The sequence below is a fragment of the Colius striatus genome, chromosome 15 (assembly GCF_028858725.1).
Source record: "Colius striatus isolate bColStr4 chromosome 15, bColStr4.1.hap1, whole genome shotgun sequence".
NCBI lineage: Eukaryota > Metazoa > Chordata > Aves > Coliiformes > Coliidae > Colius > Colius striatus.
Genome location: NC_084773.1, coordinates 959,020 through 974,771, shown reverse-complemented (window position 1 = coordinate 974,771; position 15,752 = coordinate 959,020).

Sequence of the window (15,752 nt, the reverse complement as noted above, 5' to 3'; positions counted from 1 at the left end):
TCTATATGGCCAGAAAAGTTGTAAAGAGGAAAGAAAAGGGAAAATGAAGGGGGAAAACAGATAAAAACAGAAGAGAAGCTAACACACAAAGGAAGGAGATTTCCAAGTTGAGACAGACAACTCCATAGTGCAACATTGTATTAAAGCATAGATAGCAAAGACTTTCAAAATCCCTCCCCGAGCAAAGGTCTCAGCTTGCCTAATCTACCAGAAGACAGAGATCTGCACCTTCCAGGCACACAACTGAGAACAGAAGAAAGGGATGTGGAGAAGGGGGCCTGAATGGTTCTGGCCTGCCTGGAGGAGTAAGGATGCTCCCAGGCTACTCACCCAGGGCTCTGCCTATGCCTGCGCGGCTGGGAGAGGGACAGGGTCGCTATCTCAGTGCTGGGCTCCGAGCGAACCTCCACGAGCTGCGGCTCCTCGCTCTGCTGCACGGGAGGCACGGGGCAGGGGCAGCGGAGATCCGGCGGATAACGAGGAGCCGGGAAGCCTCCTCCTTTCGTGCGGCTGCTGCCCGGCCGGCCGGCGGGGATACGATGCTCCCCGAGCTCTGCAGCCGAAATTTGCAAATGCCCAGCCTTCCCCGGAGCGATGGTATAACACCCGCCTCCCCCCCTCCGCCCACCTCAGGCTGTCCCGCCAGCTCCCCCCTCCTCCTCCTCTTCCTCCTCCTCCAAGCATCACCATCCGAGCATCACCAGCCCGTCGCTCCCCCGCCCGGCGCAAAGCAACTAGGGGCCAAGCACCGGGCGGTACCCAGCCCCGGTCCTCACACCCCCTCGGCTCCGGCTTACGCGAGGGGGAGGCGACCTGAGCGCGGAGGAGCCGCCGGCGGCGGGAGGCGGCCGCGCACCTGCCGGGGCCGCGCTGCAGCGGCTGCGGGAGCCCGCCCGCGGGGAGCCGGCGCCGGGACCTGCTGCTCCGGAGAAGCTCAGGCCTGGAGGGTTAAAAGAAAGCAACCCGCTGAAAGCAGACGATCGGGAGAGGCTGGGCTTTAAAAGTTGGGGGGGAACATTTGGCAAAATGTGGAAATAATGCGGGGGGACGTTTTCGAGTTGCACTGGGAGAACGCAGTGCATTCTGCCCGGATGTTTCAAGCAGGAGAAGTGTAAAATAGAAGCAAGAATAGGTGGGGGGAAAAGTACACTGACTCTTGTTTCAATTAGAAATATTGATTAGAATTTGTTTCTAATAGAATCTTTTTTTTTTTTCCATTTTATATTCTTCATCCTCTCCCCCCACCCCCCAAACCCCCTGGTTTTGTTTTGTAGGTCAGTTACTTCACAGAATCACAGAATCTCACCCTTGTTCTCACAGAATTTCCACCCCATGCTTCTCAAACCTCCTCCATTATTCATCTCTACAGCTCCTCCATGGCAAATCCTAACTCAGGTTTTAGCTTCAAGTCTTCCCTCAGAAGCAAACTCTCAATGGCAGCCACCATCACCAACATTTTGCTCTGCAACTACAGGAGATATATTTTGGAATGCTGTCTCTTAAATCCAGGATTCCATTTAAAAGTGCTGGAGGATGCTGTCCCAGAGCCAGCATGCTCTTCCATGTGAGTTCTCTCTCTCTTGTCCTCCAGCTCCACCAACTTCACACTGACAGGAAAACTGTTATGCAGTATTTACAGAAGACAATGGAAAGATGCCCATAGATAGATTTTATATTCACTTTAGCTGACTTTGGAAACTAAACCTTGCCCATACACACAGCTTCAGAGTGTTTACACACTGCAGGTTCTACTATGGTTGAAGTCTTTACAAGTGTAGTTGTAAATGACACACAGCACAAGAGGGGACATTGGGACCTCATCCTATGTTCTCTCACTTAAACTACTGCCACCTAAGAGGTGTCATGATGAGGTCATTTCTTTTCTTATTGATACATACATATATAGTGCTAGTCAAGGTCATACTGTGAAATTAAAAACTTTCAGTGGTAAACCATGATAAAACTGTAGAATTATTGGTTTTTTTAAGGTATCCTCCACAGATACCATTACCAATGCTAGCTTTGGTTTTGGGTGGTCTTTTTGTGTTTTGTTTTGAATGCAACTGGTATTCATTAACTGAGGATGGAAAAGATCAATTTTTCCCAACCTGGCTTTGTACAAACCAAACTCAACTTTGATGGTTTTTCCTTGTTTCATTTTTTCCTCTTTTTTTCATCTAGTTTTCAGCAGGGATCCAAAAAAGCATTGTTTTTCTGTATTGCAGCCAGGCTGAGCAGGCTGAACAGGATATACTCAAACATCAAAGCTGAAACTGAATTCTTATTCCATTCCTGAGAGTGTTCTAAGGGACAGCAAACAGTTGGCTGATGATTCAACACATGAGAGAGATGAGTCTTCTTCAAACGGACTAATGATACCAAATTGAAGGGGCCTGCTCCAAAGAACAGTCTATAGGATGACTGGCAGATGCAAAAGGCATTTAATCACTTCTGATGTGTTCAGTATTTGAAACAATTAATTCCTGGAGACAAGTGTTTTATCTGCTGCTGCATTCTTGCACTGATTCCCATTCAGTGTCCTACCAACTGAGGAGTTCATGGAAGTAGTTGCTATCTGCTAATCTTTCTGAATACTTTACTGAAATGCAGCACAGTGTTAGCAACATGAAACTTGCCACATTTTAAACTGGATTGATAACTCTGCTTCTTTAATCTGGTGGAGCCTCCAGTCACACAGGAACATATCCAGGGGGGTCTTGAAGACGTCCAAGGAAGGAAACTCCACACTATCCCTGGGCAGCCTGTGCCAGGGCTCCCTCACTCTCATAGTAAAATGATTTTTTCTTATATTTAAGTGGAACTGTTTGTGTTCCAGCTTCATCCCATCCTTGTCCTGTCACTAGATACCATCAAAAAAAGTGCTACCCTAACCTCCTGACATCCATCATTTAGATATTTGTAAGTATTAATAAGATCCCCCCTCAGGCTAAACCTTTTCTAGACTAAACAGCCCCATGTCTGCTTCTGTCAGTCTGTTGGGAGATGTTCACTTGGTATGCAATCAGAGCTAAACTCAGTGACTGGGATGAGAGCAAACCTTGTAAATGGCTATACTGTAAAACGAGAGAGTAATAGTTACCAATATCAGAAGACTGTTACTAGCAAAAACAATATCTACTACTAAAACATTAGTACATGTCCTGTACAAGGGCTAGCAGCATCACACATCAAGTAGTGTAAGCTCAAGTAGATTTCTTCTGCACTGTCTGCTCCACTCCTGATAATGGAGCATCAGTTTGCAGAAGCATTTAAAATTGTCACCTCCAATCCACTCATTAGAAGTAAGTTTCCTGGCCATTCCTCTCAATTCCCACATTAAAATGGTGTGATCTAACGAAGCAATTCACGTTCTGCCTTATTCAGATTTACCTCCACACCTTCAAGGGAACAATTAAAACTCCATGTAGGGAGTAGTCAGGAGTGGGAGTGGAAACCCAAAGAGAAAGACAAAGAAAAGTGCTGGGAAGTATCAAATGTTCTGAGACTATAATTGTTCAGATTTATAAACTAAGATTAACAAAAGTGAGGAACTAATGAAGTAATTTAAGAACCTCCAAATAAAAACCACATTCCCACAGGGTTCTGCTAGGATGCTGAAATACACAGCTCAGATGCACCTAGGAATATGTACTGTACCCAAGCTGCTTTGGTCACTATCACAATCATATTCTGACTCTTTTTCCATTTATTCTTTTCTTGGACTTGTAACTGTTCTGTACTTTCAAGACACAGAAACACAGAGTGTTAAGACATACCAATGTGAGGTTTAAATCTTTTTGTGTCCAGACCTACATGATTCAGAAAGAATAAAGAAATATGAAGAAATATGAAGAAACCTGCATGATACAGTTGCACATTTCACTTCTTATGCTTTGGATGTCTAACTTTCCTTGGAACTCAGGATGTTTTGCTTATCCTGTGCTAGAAATCCTTGTTAGGATGACTCATTTTCTGTGGAACTACAGTTGGACAAGAGTGAAGGCTCTGCTACACTGTGTAATCTTTTGGCTCACATCTATGCCTCCAGATTTTTGCAGTTTTCCCAATTAAAACAAACAAACGAAAAAGAAGCAATGAGTAGCTCTCCAAAAAAGTGTTCTCATAAGGATTAAAGCTGCAATGAGAAGAGCTAATTTTCTAATAGATCAATGCAACATTCATGAGATAGTTCAATGTGAGCAAAAGTCATGTTCTGGAGCTGCAGAGATGAAAGGGTTTAGTTCCATTTCTTCTCCTTATTTATCTACTGTAACTCTTGATTCCTGTGTTGTTTTAGCCATATAGAACCCTGTGTAAATATAATTGAAGGGAGGAGGGAACAACAATCCTCTCCAGATTCAAAAGCTTCAGTTTAGATTTGATATAAGCACAGTCTGCACAAGTCTTATGTAAAGATTTCACAAAGTTAAAGTCTTCAGAGGTAAATAGCTACACAAAAGCTAGGAAATACAATAAGAATTTCGTTATTGATAGTGATCTGACACAATATTTTGGATGAAGAGCCTAAGATCATGAAGCAATTTGTGAACAAGACAGACACCTTTAGCTATGCTATTATAGACTGGACTTAAGTCAAAAAGCAATAGGCTGTTTAATTTGTACCTATTCAGTTTTCTGCAATGGGGGAAAAATGGTTTCTTTGTTGCAGATCAACTTTCAGGCAAGCAACAACTGACTGCTAGGCTTCTATTTAGAAAGGCTTAACAGCTATCACTGTAGATCCATCTCAAATTTATTACTCAAGTCTCACAATGGCTGAAATGCTGAATTTAGAGCTCAAGAGTGCTGTGAAAACCATATATTCCATCTATTGATGTTGCTCTTTGCGGGTCTTGTCTTGTCCCTAGCTGTCAGTCTGAGATCCATAATCTGTTACACACAGTTTATCTTCTAGACCATCTTATTTTCTAAACAGGAGTGGGGATAAAATCCACAATATGAGTCTTTTGCTGCAGATTTGTGCTAACATGTCTTCATCTTTGGATCACCTCTGAGGCATCTTGCTGTGAAAGGGTTCCTCGGTGCCTTGTCAGACAGACTTTTCTGAGGGTTACTGAGTGATTGCTTGTGTTTTAATAGATGACAAAGGTGGCCTAATGTCTCATGATAAGGGTGGTATACATCATGGGTTTGTCATGTTGCCACACATGAGTGAGCACCATTCCTGTTGTGTTTTATGGAGACACACCTGTGCTAATGTGGTTAATAGCACCTTGAGCTTTTTAAACACGAGTTTTACAGACAAGACAGCACTTAGGGGGAACCTCCAATTGTGAGGCTTATACACAACTTCCAAGAGTTAGCAGTCATCCATGCAAGTTGAACAGAGACCCCCTTCAATGTCAGGTCAAGGTTTTATCTGACAATATGAAGCATTTTTCTACATATTGACAAAAAAATAACCATCCTCCAGTGATTGAGCAAATGCATGCAGCCAAAGGTGTCCAACAAGACAGAGATAAAGAGTAAAATGCACTAGTGTTTGGTGAGAAGGGGAAAATACCTCTCCAAGCATGACAGCACTAAAAGAGAAGATGCCAATGGAATGATGTTTTAATTAATCTACAAGTGAAATCAAACAGAGACTTCAAAAAATCAGATATATTACACCACAACTGCCTTACCACTGGCAGTTACTCAGTAAGCATTTTTCCAGATCAGAAGCTGAACTTGCAATCTTCATGCAGCTACCTGTATCATCAGTATGCCAAACTCATACCTACAGGGAGCTGCTACAAGCTGGAAAAGGAACACACTCTGAGGAAAGTTAGTGCTCAGAGCTTCTGGATGCATTTTCAACTATACCAATATTCCCAGATTTGTATTATTAAAGGTACTTAGTGAATATTAAAATTGAATTCAGATTATAGATACTCCCTGTAGGCAGCTGAAGTTCTCTATCTTATCCCAGGCATCCTTCCTTGCTGTAGAAATAAGCAGGGTAAGGAGTTGCTTTGTGCACTGGTAACACCAGGCTAATGTGGGAAGAATTTAAGGATTTACAAAGCTGAAAGAACTTAACAACTCTGCACCTCAGGTGGGAAAGAGAGAACCCAACAGGAAGCATCATCTCCTCCCATCCAGAGGTAATGTTCCCATCTACCCAGGCTTTGTGTTAATACACAATTTTTGCAAAACTTCAAGCTTTAGACTGAGTCTATAGAACATTAACTCAAAAAAACCCATTTTCCAGCTTATAAATTAACCTAATCATCAATAGTTAAAGTAAAAAACATAGAAATGTAATCATCTTGCAATTATAGTAAGAGGTCAGTCTGGTCTCCCTAGTAACAAGCAAAAGAACAAGAGGAAACAGCCTCAAGTTGCAGAAGGGGAGATTCAGGCTGGGTATGAGAAGAAATTATTTCTTTCCTGCAAGGGTTGTCAGGCATTGGAAGGGGCTGCCCAGGGAGCTGCTGGAGTCACCGTCCCTGGAGGAGTTTCAGAGCCGGGTGGATGCTGCACCGAGGGCAATGGGCTGGTGGGTGATGGGGCTGGGACAGAGGCTGCACCCCATGAGCTGAAAGGTCTCTTCCAACCAAAACTATTCTATGATTCTAAAGCCTTCATTTATGCTTGCTTTTTCTTAATGTGTGTCAAGGAACTGAAACACTTCTTGATGGAAATCAATGGTTTTTGTTCTGTTCAACAGCTTACTATGCTGACCTATGTAAATTCCCTACTATACTGGCTTTGGCTGGGATAGAGTTCATTTGCTTCACAGTAGCTGTTATGGAGCTATGTTTTGGATTTGTGACCAAGACAATGTTGATAGCATATAGATATTTTAGCAAGTATTGATGCTGTGTAAGCTCTATTCAAAGTCTTCTCTATTTCTCCTGTTGCTTTGCCATCAAGGAGGCTGGGGGTGCATGGGGAGTTGGGAGCGGGGACAGCTGACCCCAAATGACCAATTATTCCAGAACATATGTTGATATCACACTCAGCAATGAAAGCTGAGAGGTAGAGAGACAGGCAGGACAATGTTACAGCATTTATCATCCCAAGTAACACTTACATATGATGAAGTCCTGCTTTCCTGGAAGTGGTTAAGCATCTACCTACTGATGGGAAGTAGTGAATTCATTCCTTGTTTTGTTTTGCTTGCACATGCAGCTGTGCTTTACCTATTAAAATCTTTCTTTCAGCCCATGAGTTTTCTCACTTTTACCCTTCTGATTCCCTCCTCCATGCCCCTGGAGGAGACAGTGAGCAGTTGTGGTACTTTGCTGTCTACTAAGGTTAAACTATAACATCCACCCAGAAGTAAAAGACTAGTGTTTCATCTAAATGTCCTTCACAAATATGGTAACCTTTGCAATTCCCACGTTGAGTGAAGGGTGGCAGCAGCACTGCATACAGTCTGCCAAAGGCTGCTTGAAAATCCATCAGAGTGAAGGACTGCAAGCTACCATTAGAAATGCAGTCATAAGATGTGAATGGTTTGGTTTCAGATCTGAAAAGCTCCAAAACACAGGTAAACCCATAAGGAAGATGATTTTGTTTTGTCAGTGATGCAAAATACTAAGAAATATGTACAAGTTACCCCAAAATTTCTGTTCAATTCAGTCACATTTTATGTTTGGTACTTTATAGCACTGGAAATGGAGGGTAACATCAATATATTGCCTCACAACTATAAAAGAGGTCTCCTGTATTTTCAAAAGGTTTCCTTTATTGGATTTTGGTTTAGATTGAAGCTGTATGTCAGTAATTGCCTGAAAATTTTTGATCAGCTCTTATCAAATCCACCCTACCATATCCAGTATTTGGTTACATCTTAGCACTGTAAGCATTTGAGCAGGGATACATCTAGAGTTTGAGAGGAATTAGTGTGTGTTAAATCCTCTACAGCACACCTCATATATTCATACAGACACTGTGCTACTGCAGCTCCTCTATCACATAAATTACACATGACAACTTGGACTAACTCAGCAAACAATCCTTTCTTGAACTGTCTACTGGCACATTGCTAATTAACAATTAATTGCCTTCAACAAGATTCCTGCAGAGCAGGATGATGTGATACTGCAGAACGTTCAGCCAAGTTGCATTTCTGTACACTGCTGAAATGCACCTAGCACTTTTTTACTGCTTTGCTTTTTGCCATTGCATTTTTAATCAGGAACATATTGCTTTTGTTAATTTGGTTTTGGTTCATTTGATGTTTGGTTTGGAGTTTCTTTATCATGTTGCAGTACTTGAGTGCTGAAGAAACTCCTTTTACTACCATACTCTTCACAGCTGTGAAAAGTCAGCTGTTAACTGACATCAGATGGACACCTGTAGATTTATACTCTGTGATTGGTTCAAACTGGAACTTATCTGGTAGATGAGACTATTGCAGTTTATGTCATAAAACTGCACCCCACTATGCCCAGCAATAGTAACACCTCAGTGTTCTAAGAGACAAGACATAGAATAGTCTAGATATTCACTTTCAACAAAATACAGGTATATGCCAGGCCTGGTGCATAGACTTTGTCATCCACAGCTAAAAGATAAATATTCTTGTCATCATTTCCTGGTGACTACAAGTGTCTAGTTAACTAAAACAGGGAGAATACCAATAAAGCTGTCACCAGCAGCTTATAGTCTCCTTACCAGATGTTACAAAAGGACATCTTTCCTGATGGAGTCAAGGCAATCAGACATCCTGAGGTGTAAGAGCATAAGTGACAGTGACATATTCACAAAGAACAGGTTTTCATTAGCCCTGCTGTTCACAAGTGTAACATTTTTGAGAGCATTATTGTGTGTTTTGCACTCTGCAAAACCTGTTGCTGAGGTGAAATACTACTTAAGAGTAAAAATTGAGGAGGAAAACTATTTCATCTGTAGTGGTATCCACAATCACACTCTTTCAACTTTTCACTGGCTGTAAAATATGCTGCAGGAAAACACAATGACATTTTTGACCAACACAACATTAACAAACCTTTCAGCACATTCAACATCTAATGGCTCCTTTTTTTCTGATGAAGAGGGCCAGAATATGTCACTTGCTTAGTTTTTTGCAGTTTGAAAGGGTTTTGTACATCTTAAATATTGACTGTTGGTAAATTTAAAGTAGCTGAATCTAACAAGGTATAGCTCCATATCTCATGGTTCTAATTGACTGATGGTAAATTTGAAGTAGCTGAATCTGATAAGATATGGCTCCATATCTCATGGCTCTATCTGTAAGTGCATTTATCTTTCCAGTAAGTGTGATCATTTCCTCACTAACATTATACACCTAATAGAAAGACATTATAGTCTTACATAATAGAATAGAAGGGTTTAATTCAGTGTGAAGTTAGTTGTTGGACTTGATGATCTTAAAGGTCTTTTCCAACTGTAACAGTTCTATGATTCTGTGAATTCAGGAAGTGCTTTCCCTTGAGGTTTGTTTTAAAAGAGTCAGTAAGAGCTTGCAGAAGTTAGCTGTTAATGTAACTCATTTCAGGTCCTTGTTAGTAGTGATAAGGAAGTACTGTATTTCAGATGCTTGTGTTAAAATAGAAGTAAACTTACAAACCAAATCCATTTGAGTCTAAGTTTGTTAAGAGTTTACCAGTCCAATCCTGAGTTTGTCAAGAGCCTTGAAAAAGGAACAGTTTATAGAATCCCTCTTCTACAGCTGAGCTAGTCAATCCTTTGAGACATTTAAAGTAGGTGGAAACATCATTCTAAGAGAAAGTTTCTAGGTGCAATACATGGTTTTGTACAGACAGAGTTTCGGAGGCAGCTGCTTTATAGTGTGCTGCTTGAGTATTCAACACAAAGGAATAATAATGTGAGTTCATTCACAGTATGATAAATGTGCAACACAGACTGCACCTATTAAACACAGTTTTTGTAATCTGTAACACAAACCACAATACCAAACGTTACTATAAAAGCACACTGGGGTTTTTTTGCACTGACCTTTCTTGCAGAACTATGATTGTATCACAGCATATTAAGTAGTGGAAGCTGAGTGACAACCTCCAGCAAGACATGGATCTAAATTTGTCCTGATTGTTCCATGAAAGTGTTCACACTGTACACTCTCATGGATACACATCTTTTTTTTTTAAACAGAGTGGCTCTACATGATTTCTCAAAGTATGTGTTTCAGAGCTACTTTGCTAACAGCATCCTGAAGTTCTAAGACCTCTTTTATGTTTGCAAATCAGAATCCTGGCCAGACACAGAAAACAACTCATCTATGAGACCGTTTGATTAAAACAAAATTTGGCTGCTGCCTAATGGCTCACTCAGGAAGCGTTTGGGTTGCATTAAAATGAAGAGGCCAAAGCAAGTTCCTGAGCTGCATTCAAAATCTGATGTTAAAGGTCAAAATAGCAGTGAATGGCACCTAATCTGTGTAACGACACAGCAGCAGCTCTCAGGAACAACTTTTACCACCTTCAAAATTCACCATTCTATTTCTAACTGAAGCAGATGTAAGTTACAGCTTCACTATAACATAAAGTACCCATTCAAGAACATTGATTTAAAGAAATGGCAGGAGCTAAATGCAATAAACTTAACATACACTTCAGTTCTGTGGTTTATATTATTTTTCCATAGATAATTTAAGGAGGACTATGGTTTTACAAGACATTATTATATCATAATTATCAGCTATTGTCAGGTAGAGTAAAATACCCCAAAAATCTGTCTGAATCTACAATTTACACTAAACAAACATCTTCCTATTCTATTTTTTGATTGAAATGTCTTACCTTGCTTTAACAACAATAAAGGAATAACTAATTAACAGCACCAGTGCCAAACCTCCATTCTTATATTTTGCAAAAGATGGTACTTAATCCTTCTGTGTCCCAAGTTCTAAATTAGGTCTTTTAGCAGTAAATACATCCCACATCTATTTCTATATTAAATCTGACGAGTTGCATTCTAGAGCATTCTGTTTACATTTATGTTCTTCATATCTCCTGATAAAACTCCCTTTCAATAACAATAACGGTCTCCCTCATTAACATATCCCTGGAGTATGGCAAAACTAGTGGCTGAAAACTCCATCCCAGTTCTAAGTATGACACTGAAAACTAAATACCAATAGTAGGACATAATGGCCAAAATAAACCCAAAACTATAGTGTATTGCAGTATTACTGACATGAGAAGTCAAGCAATGTGTTTCCCAAGATTAGCTACAGGACTATATCAGAAAACTTGCACAATTAAATTCTAAACAACTAAAAATTAAGACACATCTTTCTCTCACTATAAATGTTAATTTTTCACTAGTTTTTTGGGGTTTTTTTCAAATATCTTCTAAGATTTTTTTTCAGTTAATAATTATCACAGAATGGTAGGATTGGAAGGGACCTTTAGAGATCATCCAGTCCAAACCCCCTCCAGAAGCAGGGTCACCTAGATCAGGTCACACATGAACATGTCCTGGCAGGTCTTGAATATCTCCAAGGAAGGAGCCTCCACAACCCCTCTGGGCAGCCTGTGCCAGGGCTCCCTCACTCTCAAGGTGAAGTTTCTTATGTTTAAGTGGAACTGTTTGTGTTCCAGCTTCATCCCATCACCCCTTGTCCTGTTACTATCTACTATGGAAAAGAGGGATGTCCCAACCTCCTGACACCCACCCTTTAGATATTTATAAATGTTAATAAGATCCCCCCTCAGTCTCCTCTTCTCCAGACTGAACAGCCCCAGGTCCCGCAGCCTTTCCTCCTATGAAAGATGTTCCATTCCCCTGATCATCTTGGTGGCCCTGCACTGGCATCCCTGCAACAGTTCCCCCAAGGTTTTAAAATCCTTCTGGATCCTGGAGATGTCATGCCTCATGACACCCTTCATACCTACATGATGATTCTATGATCATGAAAACTGTCACTATAATCAACAACATTGGTGAGTAACAACCACTGTATCAGCTTCCTCAGCTGGATTACTCTGACAGTATTTCACTTTTTTTTAATTAAACTTAGGCTTGAAATTCCCTCTTAGAGCACGATTTTAAACTGGTTTTTTTTGCAAGGCATAATTACACGAATGTAATTAGATACATCTTTTCCAAAAATTGATTTCAAATCTGTATCTGGATCATAATATTTTATTATTCTCTTTCTTAAACTATTAGTTTTATTTGGCTTTTAACATTACTTAATGTACTATTTAACATTAAAAATCATGAAGTAAGTTTACTTCTAAATACAATCCTTAAATTATTTTTTTATTCAGTTTTAACTGTAGCATTATAATTCCATTAATAAATTATTTAAGCTGGTCTTACCTGTATATTACTTTGCAGATTATTTGACATGAAGGGAATATCTTTCTAAGTTGTTTATATACCTTAGACTATTAAGATCAGGAAATATCTGAAATGTGCTCAAAACCTTGTACTTTTCATTAAAAGAACATTACTCTGTTAGACAGATAATGGAGTTCCTACTGCACAGAGGCCAAAGGCAGATCCTGGGAAATTCAATGGTAGCTTAAGTTTAAACTTTGCATTTAGTTCCTTCACTTGAGATTAACTCAAAATATACTCACAAACAAGGCATACCTATAGATATGATTAGCTCTGTAGCTCATGGCTTAAAATGAGCCTCCCCTTTAGATTACCTAGTTTTTTTAATCCACTAACCTACTACATCATGTACCAGATCAGGCTGTGTATTTGCACCACTGTTTAAATGTAACTGTTTGCATAGGGAGTGTTTCTACACTATACCAAACTATTTCCACAAGTGCATTCTAAAGAAGGAAAACATGCTATAAATAGGAAGCCCATTCCTCATCCACAAAATTTTGGGGGTGTTTGTGTTTTCAGCTTGGGAGCACTATGTCTAATTGCTGTAAGGAGCAATTCATAAGAACTGAACAAACTCTTGGCAGATAAAAAAAGAAACCAAGCCAGACTAGCTCATTTTCATTACTAGCTATGAACTCTGACCAGACATACTGTGATCTAATAAGCTTTCCATTGGATTCTGTACAGACAGCAAATTCTGTGTCAAAACCAGGCACATCTCAGTGGCTGAAGCTGAGTTTTCACATCAGTGCTTGGATGCTATCAGATACCAAAACTGAACTAGTTTTACAGCCTTGCCTATGCAGACAACAAATGTGGAGGCAGAACTCTTACTTCTTCAATCTGCAACAGTAAACTAGTGAGAGGTAATAGCACGGGTGCTCAGGAAAGAGAACTTCTCTGTCTACAAGCATTCATTACCTGAGTGAAGTAGAAGTGCTTTAGTGTTTCTCCCCTGTTAGCTTTCCTAAAGAATCTGTTTAAATCTCACAGACTCCAGAAACAGTTTGACCCTTCCCTCAAAGGGCTGAGACCTACCATTCCTTGATAAATCTTTGGTAAGCAGTTTATTTTTAAAAAGAAAAGCCTCCTATTGCCAAATTCTTGTGTGTTGACAGAGTAAAAAGATATACTTGTTTGTAAGTGAGGTTTTTACATTAGCTAATTAAAGTTAACAGCTATAAGAAGTGGTCACATCACTCCCACTTCCTTGAAAACCGCTTGCTGCAATACAACCAGATATCACAGAATGCTGGTAGTGTAGCAAAAGTTACTTGCTACATGCTGCTATTGAACACTGCTCCAGTAACAGACCTTTCCAAGCAGTAGCCTTCCTCCACTCCCCATCCTCCCTCCCCCCGTCCCCCCTTCTTGAGTGGTCACTATTATCTAGAAAATGGGTTTCTCAGCAGGAGCTGTATGACAACAAAATGGGCCCTTGGCTCAGCAATCCAATGTTGTTGGAGCTGAATATCTGGCTGGAACAGGACTTGATATTCCCTAAAATAAGTTCATTAACTGTTTGACCTTTTCTACTTCCTTGGAAGATAAAAGTATCAATGCAAACCAAACACAGCACTGGACCACCTAGGATGTCGTTACATCCGTTTATAAACAGAAAGGCGTGTAAAAGTAGAAACCAGCCTCCTCCTGCACCCTGACCAGAAAGTATATCACAGGCAATGAAACCAACTAAAAGTCATTAACATTCTCCAACACTTTTCTGGTAGGTACACTGCTACAGGAATACACTTTGTCTACTCAATTACACTACAGACAGTCTCTTTACACAAACACCCCCACCTCCTACTGGATTCCCAATCTGACAAGTTGCTTCTATGTTTATCGCTTTCACATTTAGCAAAATTACTGAAAAGAAGTAATGTTGCTTGTGCTCCAGCACTGTGCACTTTGTTGCTGCTGTCAATCTTAGTAACAGGCTAAACCAAGCAACTACACAACCACAGATTCCATTAGCTAGAATGCAATAACATCAGAATTCCCAGTTCTTTGTGCTCATAACAACATACTTTTAACTCATTTTTTTTTATCCAATTACACCACTGACATATGAAAAAAATAAGAACTGTAAGAAGAAATTAGGTTCACCTTGACTGCTTTCTGTAGTTATTTTTCCAAGGGCTTCTCATCATGGAATTGTCGGGTTTGTTGAAATCCCATCTTTCCTTTGCATTATCCTCCAAGGAACCACTAGCTGCAGCCTCAGCCTTCCAAGGCTAAAATCCAAAGCTTCAAACACTTAATGGATGCTGTCATTTGGATTTCTTATCAACTCAGACCCAAAAGTCTCTTGTTATATAAAGATTATCCACAGATGTGAAGTGTTCAGAATGCCCACAGACAATTATTTCTTCTGTAGCCCCTGGAATCACTGTGCTAAAACACACAGAAAACTGGTATTTTCCAGTAGCCAATCTGTGCCACTCTGCTCTCTTTTCAAGTTGAGGATAAGATTATTTACATCATCCTGTATCAGATATGATTAAACAACACAAGGAAGACTTGAAACTAACCCTGGCATAATAAAAAACTAATCAAGGTTTTGAGTGTGTTAGTTCAAATGACAATCAAAGGGATTTTTGAGTTAACTTGCATAGAAATATTAAAGTTGTAATACAGATTGCCTTTTCAGACTACTGTAGCTTAAAATCTTTGATCTATCTATGGCAAGTTTGTGTTGTGCAAATACTATTGAGGGAAAAAAAGGAGCTTTTTAAAAACACTGTATCACTATTGATTTCAAATGCAATCATACAGAGATAAACTCAGACCATGAGATAGAAATTCAAATCTGGGCATTACAATGCAGAACAACTTTGAGAGCAGGTCAAGTAGGTAAAGCTGCAATCTACAGAAGTGCTTTCCTCTCCAATGCAAAGTGAGTTCTGAAGCATGAGGTCCTAACTCTGCTTCCAGATTGTGTGTATGAAAATGCAAACCCCTGATTTTAAACTATCTTGAAAAGATTACACAGTAATTTAGCAGCACTGCCAAAGCTGCAATTCTTGGTGGTATCCCTGGTACTACAGATTTCATCACAAGGAAAGTGGTCAGAGCAGGTAATCAAAGCAGTCCTCCTGGATTAATAGTTTGCAGTTAAATCAGTTGCTGGGAGCTCACCCCACCTGGCAGATAAGCCCCTACCCAGTTGCTTGCTCCATCTTCCCCCAGTAGAATGGGGAAGGAAACTGGAAGAGCAAAAGCAAGAAAAAAAAAACCCCTCACTAGGTCGAGATAAAGACAGATTAATACCTGAAGGAATATGCACCAACTACAGAAAAGAAACAAAGAATTGATGCAAAAGCAACCACGCAGCACCACCAGTCTGATTCCCAGCCTTAGTGATATTCTGGTTTATGGATAAGCAAAAAACAGCTATTTTTTCTCTAGCGGGGTAACATATATAGTTTTAATCAGAAGAGCCAAAATAAACTTACCTCCCA